Below are 11,884 nucleotides of genomic sequence, written 5' to 3'. Positions count from 1 at the left end.
TGATATAGGTGTTAATATGTAAATGAGCTTTTGATGATATAAATATATATATATTAAGTTCGAACACATAGTAAGAGATTATTATGATATTTTAGGTTTTATAAAGGACTTGTAAGTTGGCTTAACAAAGGAGCAAGATGTTGATTGTATATATATATATGCATACTTGTATTTGTGCGTAATCGAATGATGCTTGTCATTATGATTCGGTTTTTTTAATGGAAGTGAATATGCATATGTGATACTTATGTGATTGGCATAATAGGTATAATTGATGAAGTTAAATATTGAGTAGGTAGTAGATAATGCCATATATGTTAAGAGATAAAATGTTTTGTGATACTATTTATTTGGTTAAATATGCGCACGTTTAGAATTAAGAAAATAAAGTTTGATTTTTATTTTTGGTATCGCTTATCAATAAAGTGATGAACCTATAATTCGTATGTACAATATGTTTTATAATGTATGTTTCATATTTAATTAATTATATGCTTTACATGTAAATATGAATATGACATGTGTTAGCGTGAGAATGTTCGGAACTGTATTTATGTTCAGTAATGCCTCGTGACCCTAGTCCGGCGACGGATATGGGTTAAGGGTGTTACACCAAGGCCCTAAATTATATCTGAGACTGTATCCGAATGGATCAAGGCCCAAACTGAATCTGTAATTGGCTCAGGCCCCAGACTGCAATTGATTATTTCCTGATGTTTACCTGTATGTATGTTTTCTATGGGGATTACACACTGAGTTTGCGAAAACTCACCCCTTTTTCTGTGTAATCTGTACAGGTAATCCCCAGACTTAGGCTGATCAGCACAGCGGAGGCTCGACGGTGACCCCCACAATTGAACTACTTTATTACACCTTTTGTTTTTATATTATTCTTGGGTATTTATTATTGTAATGTTGGGACTTTGGACCGTTTGGTTTGAATCCGGGATTTTATACTGTTTTTATGGATTTTTTTTACAACTCAACAAAACACGATTTTACTAAAAACTAAGATTTTCGGTTTTGTAAAATAATTGGTTTCAAAAGCTTCTGCTTAAAAGACATGTTTTAAGGCAAATCAACTAGTTCACGTTTTTCCAAATGAAATAAAACCTAATTAACTCGAACAGTTTTTACTTGTCAATCTTGATTTCAAATCCCATTCCATGTGACATCACCAGATTCAGCCATAACGTCTAGGCCGAGTTTGGGGTGCTACACTTGTGACCTAAGTAGTAGCATGTATAAGCCACATTGATTATCTTATCGAAGTTTGCCAAATTATTATTACATTTGTTGGTGCCAGTGTGCGAACCCTAAACATAACGGACTACATCCAGTGAACCCTTAACATATTTTGAAAATATTTCTTAGCAGAAGGCTCTGCAAACTAAGTTCGTAGAATCTAAGTACTCAAGGGGAGTTCATGAACCTTATCTATTTTAAGACCTTATCATTTTGCAAACCCTATTCAGAAAGCTAAACCTCCCTGGAAAGACTTAAGAATCTTCAAGTATGTAGCACTTAGCAAAGTCATTAAGTGAATCCGTAGTAAATAATAGATGAACCCTTATGTGAAACTTCACTTGTTAAAGAATAAAAACCTTGATTTGTTGTGAACTATGACTAAATGAAACTTGGTTAAGTGTTCTTACCTTTATTATATTTCGCTGCATGTGGCTAACTTATGCATATTTTTCATATTTACATGGTGGTGTGATGGAGGTTAGGTTGGGGATTTAATGGAGAGTCATTATGTTGGCTAATGTGGCATTCCATAGCTCAAGCTCGATGATCGGACTGGGTATGGGGTGTTACAAAGACTACCTTTTTTTGTCCAATTTTGTTCCCCTGGGATGTCGATGTCGCAATACCTAGAGGAGGATATTGCGATATCCCAAGTGGATATTGCAATACCATTGAAAGGTGTCTACAACCTTCCATACTATTGGAGGTATCGAGATTCTAAGGTGTGGATATCATAATACCCTTTCCTTTGGTGTCATTCTCAGTTGTTTTCAACCTCTAACACGTCTCTACACCACTCAATCACACGTTAGGCCCCTCAATGACACTATTGGCCAAATTGGGTTACAAAATGAGTAAAAACGAATATTTTCACTTATTAACTAAAAACTAAAAATTACAAAAAATAATGCAAAAGACATTAGTTTGCTTGAGTATACTAGAAAAGCCTAATTTGTCACAACAATTTGTGGCAGATCAAATTCCCCCACACTTGACTCTTTCCTTGTCCTCAAGCAAACACACCAAACGTGCAAAAAAAAAAAGAAAATTCTTGGACTAAATCAAACAATTAAGTTACATAGCGAAAAAAATCAAAATCATACGAGAACTACCTTACATACAACTTAAGAGTGATATCTAACTAACTTGTTTATCCTAATGCAAACATAATTAGTTCACTAAGTTAAAATGTTAATAGATGTAGAGGCAATGTAAATGAACATATGTACAAGTGTTATCCATCAAAATAAATTATGCGAATCACTCATAGATATTTAAAAAGAATTGGTCATGTTTGTTCAAACAAATGTAAGCTATTTACAAATTATTGTGTTGGTGACTTATTCGGGTCTCAAAGGTCTTTTAGGCTTGTAGTGTTTCGAGATTTAGGATGGCTTGGAATTCAAAAAATAGATACTCAAAATGGGTTCAAGTACTAGAAACGGTTAAGCATACAACATTGTTCCCTACTCATCCCCAAGTTATTTACAAGCTCACCTTATTATTTATCCTTCTCTCAAGCCACCATAATGTTTCTACCTATCCCTCAATGTTTATGGCCTGATGTCCATTACATAGTGCAATTAAAGAATAGGACAAAGAAGGATTAAGTACTAGACTCGTTTAGGCTCAAGGCTTAGACATTAAGGCTCTCAAGGAAAGAGTACTTGAGGCTTAAAGATATAAGAACTAGGGGTACACAACAACAAGTAAGCTTTTAGGCTCTAGGCTATTTCAAACAATGCCTAAGTTCTTTCCCGGATTAATCACCAAGCAGCAATTCTTTCAAGCATACATCTACTTAAATGAACAATTAACAATTCAAATTATTTATCTAAAAGGATCTGTGTATTTTATTTATCTTATGGTACACTTTACACATTTTCATTTCGGTTATTGCCTTTAGCCTATTATACACATTAACTAATTGAACTAATCAGTCTACAATTAAGAATAAGAAATTATCTAGTATTATTCAAAATTTACAAGTTTGGCACTTCTATGTACTTATTCAATATGTACAACTAGTAACTTTTTACCTAATTATAGTCCAAGTACCATGCAATTACACAAAATATAAACAAAAAAGAAAAATATTTTTAGGATTTTTGAAGAATTTAAAACAAAACCGAAAAATATTTTTGGAGTTTTTTTAAAAAAGTTTTTTAAAAAAGGTAAAAAAATTAAAATAAACATGCAACTAACATAAATGTAAGAAAAATAAAACACATAATACTATGTGCACCTCCCCCCCCCCACCACACACATTTAGACTATACATTGTCCCCAATGTGTCGCAATAAAAAGATAGGAGGTTATCAGACTTCTCTACAATAGAGCATTAGACTAGCTCGGGGGTCCACCTTTTCGTTGAAGCTTGCAATCTGGTGTAGTCTTTCAGGATAATTTGTTTCAAATAAGACAAACACATAAACAAAAACAACCAAACACAATACGAAAAATAAAAATAACAACAAACAAATCCAAAAGTATTTAATAGTTTACATGTCGCGTAAAAAATAAAAATAAATGCAAAAGCATGTAACTAATTGAGTCATCCTCGAGACCTTAGCTCAGTCCTGCAATTCCTTTTCCCTTACCTCTCTCGGACGGCCTTGCGGAAGAGATCACAGGTTAATTACTTGGCTCATGGATGACGAGTCCCCCCGTGGGTTGCCGCGCAGACATGAAAGCTCTATCAAAGTTGCTGTGATAGGATGCGAAATCGTTATCCTTTGTTGCCTCATCATCCTCTTCTTTTTTGATTTACTCTTTATGATCCTCCATGACTGTATTTCCCTCCAATGAATCACTTGATCGTTCAGACCATTGTAAGCTCTGTGCCCCCTGACTTGTCATGAAGGTGTCCATAAATGGTTTCATGGCCTTCAGTAGTCTTATATTTTAGTGCATATCTCTTCTTAGACTGCATTCCAATCGCGTAGGCTTATCATCGGTCCTTTTTTGGTGCTTTTCTTCTTCGCCACTAAAGTCACTTCCATTTTGTGTTTACATTGCTAGTTCTATTCCTGTATTTGCTTCCTATGTAATTCTTAAAATTAGTGGAGAAGGGTATCTCTAATAATCCTCATAGTCATATAATGAAATTGTTCAGTGGTTCCCATCACCACTCCAGCTTGAGGACACAAGGCAGTGATCAGAAGAGGAAAATAGATTTCGACCTTCATGCTTGATATACATTTTGTAATCTCCTTATTGATCCATCTCCCAAGGTAACTCTCTTTTGCTACAAAATGGAGTACAACAAAACAGCTCGAAACACATTAATGGTATTATTGTTAAGCAGTGGTGAGATACGAGTACATATAAATTGCACCCACATCTTAGCAACAGAAAACATGATAGCTTGTTTAAAAGATAAAAGGTAATTATTATACCCCTCACACTTCCATTCACCTCTACCCTCTTTTAAAAATGCTAAAACGTCATCTATATTAATATTAGTAAACTTCTCGAGGTCCAAAGTGAACAGATCATCACTAACATAATATGGCACACCATAATAATCACTAATTGCTTAAGGGGAGATACTGTTTTTCTTGTGTTGAACATACACCTTGTTCTTTTATGAAAATTTTAAATTGGAGTAAAACTCCAAAACTACTGGGATTATAGCAGGTGCAATTGACACCAAAGCAAGATTCATTCATCAATGAAAATGAACCAAATCCCAAAATTCCTCGCAGTCCAAGGCAGAAGGGTCAAAGCCTCTTTTAAGTATAAAAGTCCTTCATTGAATGTTTGAGAAAAAGGCTTCAGCGTCTTTCTTTTTTCAACTTGTTCAGAATATACTCTGGTTTTGAGGTGGTTCGGGATGGGTTTTCACTTTTTTTTCTTTTCTAGTGGGCATGTTTATCAACCTTTTAACAAAGCTAACTATCAAGTTTATACTAATCAACTAACCCACAACCAATCAACACTAAAAGCAAAATAATATAGTAAAAATAATAAAAATGGAAAAAATAGCAAATGCAAACAAAAGGAAGAAAAATGAAACTTGAACCATGTTAGTGTTACATGTGAATATGATGTGCGGATTGTACAAGTATACACGTCAAAACAAGTAATAAAGTGATAAGTGAGATTGTCTCTACAGGGATTAGATAGGTATAATTTGGTTGAGTTATTAAAGTTAATTTTGATTAATGTTAAGCAAAATAACAATAAGAATGCAGTGGAAAAATGAGAGAACGATGATATATAAAATGTGAAAAACAAAACAAATAAACGAAACAAGAATGTCACGACAAGAAAAGAAGATTAAGGAATTGCAATGTTGATTAGGATGGCTGGGGTTACTGATGCATCTACCTTCTCTAACTATTAATGCCACAACAAAGTCTTGAACATTCTACTACTCGATAGGTTTCCACAGCAGTCTACTTCTTTCAAGAGCAAAACCTTGGGTTACCTCCCCTAAAGCACTATATGTCTAGAGACTTGAGTCGGTTACCACTAATATCTTTTACCTTCTTTCTTATTAGGCAAGGCTCTATGCCTAGAGGTTGCTTCAAATAAATAATTTATCATTTACTCATATTATCCAATGTCTATCTAGTTAACCTAACCCTATCTGAATTAAGTTATATATAACATGAAATACCATTGAATAAGACAACAGAACAATTCGAACTCAAACTATAAACATTAATAGAAACTAAAAGGTTTAGCAAAATAATCTCGAGCCTAAGAGATTTAGCTCATAGATGGGCAAATCAAGTTCGATTTTAATTCAACAACCAACATCATCAATAACACATAAGTTCTAAAAGAAGCCAGATAAGAATCAAAGGAGAAAATCTGAGATGCGCCTATCCAGCTCTCAACACCAGCAGTGCAATGTCTTATAGCTGCCAAAGATGATGAAGTCGTTTTCTCCTTCTTTAGTCGCCTTCCTTCTTTGTCCTTTCCTCTTCTTTTCTGTTAAAGGCTACTCCTCCTCTCTTTTTATCAAAAATTGTCTCCTTTTCTAAGGTTCCCCCTTTGCTTTTATAAGTTTGACCTTCTAGGGCAGGTCCATCAGCCCATAATCCCTTTTTCTCTTTTTCAGGTGGATTTATCTGGTACAAGTATAGTTGGGGCTGAGAATAGTATGCATTGAGTGTTGACTGGGCATTTTCTAGGCATTGCCATAGCATTTGTGCTGGTAAACTATCAAAAATTTGTCACAGAAAACCTTCAATCCTTTATTCCTTTTCCTACACTCTGCACCTACCAATTAACCACCAAGCAAGTCCTTCCTACAGAAAATTAAAAGCAACATGTAATAAAATTTAAGTACAATTCAAGCTCTTTAATGCAATGCTCTAAAAATACCAATGCAATATCCTAAAATGCAACTAAACTCACCTAAATACAAGCAATTAACTAATCTTAAGGGTATGAAATATAACTTTTTTCAAAAGTTATTAGTTAGTTGCGATTGATTTGTTGTGTGAGGCGAAAAAGTTCCATGTTTCCCAAGCTAAAAGAGTAGAATACCTACAAAAGAATAAAACTAACCAAAAATAAAGCAAAAAGAAAAGAGAGATTGGGAGAAAATAGAGAGGGAAAAGTGTTTTTAGGGATTTAGGGTTAAAGATTTGGGGAAAATAAAGAGAATAAGGTGTTTTGGGGTGTTTGAAGGCTTAAAAAGCCTCCAACACATGTGGATTGTGATACCTGAAATTGGGTATCACCTGAACCTACATGGATATCATGATACCCAGGGATATCATGATACCCAGGGTTGGATATTGTGATATCCCCTATTTTTGGTACATCCGACAAGGTGATTGTCGTAGGAATGCCCCTACGTCACACAAGGCTTTCTTGAAAGTAACTCCGCTTATCTCCATTGGAATGGTGAAGGTGTCGAGATCTTTAAGCTTGGGAGGAACTCTTCTAGACACTATTGCATTACATTCCTTGTTAAGAGCAATTTTCTTTCCTTTCCCTATTTTCTTCCTATGAGACATAACATCCCTAAGGAATTTGACGTAATTGGAAATTTTCTCAATGAGCTCTAAAAAAGGGAGGTTCAAATTCATGGCCTTAAACATATGGAGGAATTGTAAGAACTCCTCACTTTCTTTCTTCTTCTTCTCCTCTAGATGTGAAGGAAATGGTATAGGCTTTGGGCTTGGCGGTGGCGTTGGCGGTGGTGGTGGAACAGTTCTATCCTCTAGTTCAACTTATGTGGGCTCTCTCCCAAATCCTTCCTTCTCTCCCACCCCATCTCCAACACTAGGAGTGCGAGTGTTATCATCCTTCTCACTAACTTCGTTCTCCCTACAATTTGATCGGATAGGTTCCTTAACCACAACCCCTGATCTAAAGGGGACCTCTGTGGCGTGTTCCTTCCTTTCCCTCTTCAGATTAAGTTCGGTATTACTAGATATGCTAGAGGTTAAGGTTTTTTTTTGTAATAATTGTAAAACTTGATCTAATTGACCATGGATTTGGTGCATATCGACTTGCACTACATGCAAGCCTTCCTTTAACTTACTTACCCTAATCAACAATAGAGGGTCACTACCATAGGCTAATTTTCTCTCTTGATCTTGAGGTGCCCTAAAAAGAAATGGATGTTGATATGATGCATTGGGTTTTAGAGGATTAAGGTTTTGGTTCCCTTGATTGGGGGTCCACTCCCAACCTAAGTTTAGGATGGTCACATGATTCGAGATTATAGGTGTTGAAGTAAGGGTTATATCCTCTATTCCCCATATAGTTAACCTCCATATGGTTTCCAGCATCATCGTGTCTTGCATTAAAATAGGTTAGATTTGGCTGGTTTTGGACTTGCACCTTGGCTGAACTCATATCTAATTAATTAAGCATTTCAAGGAATTTTTTATACTTTTCCTCACTACCAACAGCGTTCACTACCGATTGTTTGGCTCGATATGTGAATTGTTTAGCCGACCACATATAAAAGTTCATCACCATGTCCTCAATAAGTTGACAAGCCTCGGCGTATGCCTTTGACATGAATGCTTCCGTGAATGCTCTGTCAAGACTAGAGCATAAGTTTCTGTTAAGACCATTATAGAAAGCTTGAAGCTGTAGCCAATTTTCAAGCCATGATATGAACACTTGCGAAGCATTAGCTTAAAGCGCTCCCATGCTTCGTACGATGACCTTTCTTCCAATTGTCAAAAATTTGTAATATCTATTTGAAGCTTCATTGTCTTGCTCGGGGGAAAGTACTTCGCCAAAAATTTACTCGCTAGCTCGTCCCAAGTATTGATGGAATCTATCGGTTGTGAATCTAACCACATAAAAGCATCATCAGTAAGAGAGAAAAGGAATAATTGAAAAGGGATAGCGTCATTAGATACCCCATTATATTTAAAAGTATCATAAATGGTTAGATATCTCTTAAGATGTTGGTTCAGATCCTCATTCATTGACCTTCAAAATTGAAGGTTCGATTGTTTCATATGGATCATTACCGGTTTGATTTCTAAGTTATTAGTGTTAATCGATAAGAGATTAATGCCACCTCGAACAATATCCAAGTTGGGCATCGCGTAGTCACGTAAAATTCGTTGCTCCATGGGTAGGTGTGGTGGTTGTCAAATCTCTACTTGCGGATCTTTGATAGGTTGCTCTCTTTTTGGAGGTGGGACGTCTCTAAGATGTTGCACCCTCCTCACGTGTATGATAATATGTTCCGATTTTGGCTCAAATGGTAAGACACTTTACTAGTCCAAGTCATACAACTCCTCCTCCAACACAAAAGAGTGAAGAAAATTAACTAAAACTTGCAACAAAATAAAATCAAATAGAAAACAAAGTTGTATCTATAAATCCTACCTTTGCTACTTAACTCTACTAAAGATGTTCACTAAAAATTGCTCAATCTTACACCGTCCCTTCGACAATGGAGTAAAAAAATTTGACTGCATTTGCACGTGTACATAAAATAAATGATTTTATAAAACAATTTTATGAGTGCGGTCGTACTGCAAGCGTACAAGTCAGTTGTAATATTTATAGTGGTACAATGGAATAACGGAGTATTCCAAGGATCGAAGCTAAAGAAGATGGCGATTAGGCAATAAATAACATACACGATATAATCTAAGTGGCTACAAATACAATTTTATAGTAAGACAAATCATAATAAGGAAATTTTGCAAAAAAATTAAATATGCTAATCTAGGGACTAAATTGCAAAGAGTATAAAATTAAGAAATTAACGAAATAAATGACTAATGGTGGTTGGTTGATTTCAATGTGGTTCACTGATTTTTAAAAAAAAGTACATAAATCACTTAAATTACTAAGCGGCTTCATTTTATCTTTCGATCATAATTTTACCGACTTAGACGAATTAGTCTGATTTATCTCTTAATCTCACCGATTAATCTAGGACTAATGAATGAGTGTGCAACAAGATTACTTTTCGGTCTCACTTGCCTAGATATTCCCTTAGGGGTGTCACTTCCTAAGTTTTGAAATCAATTAGTACAGTTTATTCCTTAAAGTTACCCTTTTTCACTGTCTAACAGTTCTGACGCATCTTCACTAAAAATTAATTATCTCATAACACAGGACTCAGATGATGATCCCGTCTATTTCTCTTGAAAATAGACTCATAAGAATTCTAAGCATATAAATTATAACTCATAACTATTTTTGTACAATTTTAAATGACTTCCTCAAATCAGAATAGGGGATTTCAAAGTCATTCTGACTCTATCTCACAATAACTAAAATATTTCATAATATGAAATTCTTTTGCTTACACCATTTCTTTTATGTGAAGCTAGACTCATTAGGACTTAAATTTCATATTTTATTTAGCCTCTAACTCAATTTCCAAAACTTTTGGTGGACTTTTTAAGTTGAATTATGGCTGCTGTCCAAAATTGTTTTAGTGTAAATTAACGATACTACGTTTATCACACCATATTAATTCATTTTCACCACATTGGTAAGGTTACATATTCATACATCATAAGTATAGACCTATAATCACAAGGTTATCACAAAATCATTCTCATAAGAATGAATTACCTATTTACATTTTCACTAAATGTGCATCATAAACTAAAATCATTTCTCATGAGCTTGGTATACATACCTGTGTTACTCAACATGCTCATATTCATTCATTACTAATCATATAACATGAATTGAATTCACATCTCATCAATTTCATGTAAGTACCTGTACCACTCACAATATGGTCATAACCTTTCTCATTTAGCTTAAACTGTAACTCTCACCATCGAACCATTCGAAAAGCTATCGGATATTCACTAAGCCTCAAACATAGGGTATAATGCCGATGCCATGTCCTAGACATGTTCTTACACTAGCTCTCACATATTCGTGCTGATGCCATGTCCCAGACATGGTCTTACACTGACACATCTCATAACCGATGCATGTCCCAGACATGTCTTACACTAGCTTACATCTCGAGGCCGAGGCATGTCCCAGACATGTCTTACACTAGCTCTTGTCTCAATGTCGATGCCATGTCCAATACATGATCTTACACTGGCTCTGACAATGTGGCCGATGCATGTCCCAGACATGTCTTACACTGGCACACAAATAACCCGAATGTCATGGCATGAATATCCAAATTGTTTCTTAAGGTTCAAACGAGAATTCTACTATCTCAATATTCATCATACATAATCATTTCCACAACCAAACAATTCATGCTATATCAATTTAAACACATATAATAACAATGTAGTTGTATTATTTACATACAACTTACTCGTTTCAATGGAATATCCTATTCCATCAAATCTCCAAGCATTCAATCAACACATAAATGTTATTTACATTTGACATCACGTTCTCATATACAATATCATCAACATAAAATTTAACACAATCATGGCAAGAAAGATTTTCAAGTATAATAACAATGGAATAAATATCATGCTCATTTAATCGCACGGACTTACCTCGAATGCAATTCCGGCTAATTACGCCATTTTAGTCCATAACCTTGTACTTTCCGATTTAAACCAGCCCAAATCTCGATTTTCTTGATCTAGCATGATGAAATTCACTTATTTAATCATTACATTAATTAAAACATTCTAAAATTCACAATTTGGCAAAATGACCGTTTTGACCTTAAACTTTACAACCTTAGGCTCGTAAATCAATCTTTATCGAATTTCCTCCTTTACCAAGCCTAGATGAATTCTTTTTATAATTATAGCAACTCATAATTTCAATTATTACACACATTACTCTCTATTTTACAACCTTTATAAAATGGTACTTTTAGGTGTTTTCATACTAACACCTTTCACAAAAGTTGTTTATTTCACAACAAAGATTCATTTTCTTTCATAAAAATGCAACAAACAACATGAATATTCTCATGTTAAAACCCTAGACTTTCAACCATTTTGCAAAATAATCCCCTCATTAGCTATATTAAGTTACAAGGGTTCCAAAAATACAAAAATTATCAAAAATAAGCATCTAAATCACTTACTTGCAAGGGATAATAATGGCTGATATTTTTGAGTCTTAAAAACCTATTTTTTGCTGGAAATTTTAGTGGGGAGAAGATGAGGAAAAAGATGATATCTTTTTCTCTCTCTTTTATTTCTATTTTATTCAATTTTAAGTCACCAACCCACCTAAC

At 34.6% G+C, this 11,884-nt stretch overlaps 1 non-coding gene across 1 annotated transcript; it reads left to right on the top strand.

The window, feature by feature from the left end:
- The first annotated feature begins 8,328 nt into the window (after positions 1-8,328).
- On the top strand, positions 8,329-8,435 carry LOC121212970 (small nucleolar RNA R71). The gene has a single exon (XR_005908340.1). It is a non-coding gene; the product is annotated as a small nucleolar RNA R71 (small nucleolar RNA).
- Positions 8,436-11,884: the final 3,449 nt, after the last annotated feature.

The sequence above is a fragment of the Gossypium hirsutum genome, chromosome A13 (genome assembly GCF_007990345.1).
Source record: "Gossypium hirsutum isolate 1008001.06 chromosome A13, Gossypium_hirsutum_v2.1, whole genome shotgun sequence".
NCBI classification, from domain to species: domain Eukaryota; kingdom Viridiplantae; phylum Streptophyta; class Magnoliopsida; order Malvales; family Malvaceae; genus Gossypium; species Gossypium hirsutum.
The sequence above is the reverse complement of the archived record's forward strand: the minus strand, read 5'-3'. Positions and strand labels throughout refer to the sequence as shown.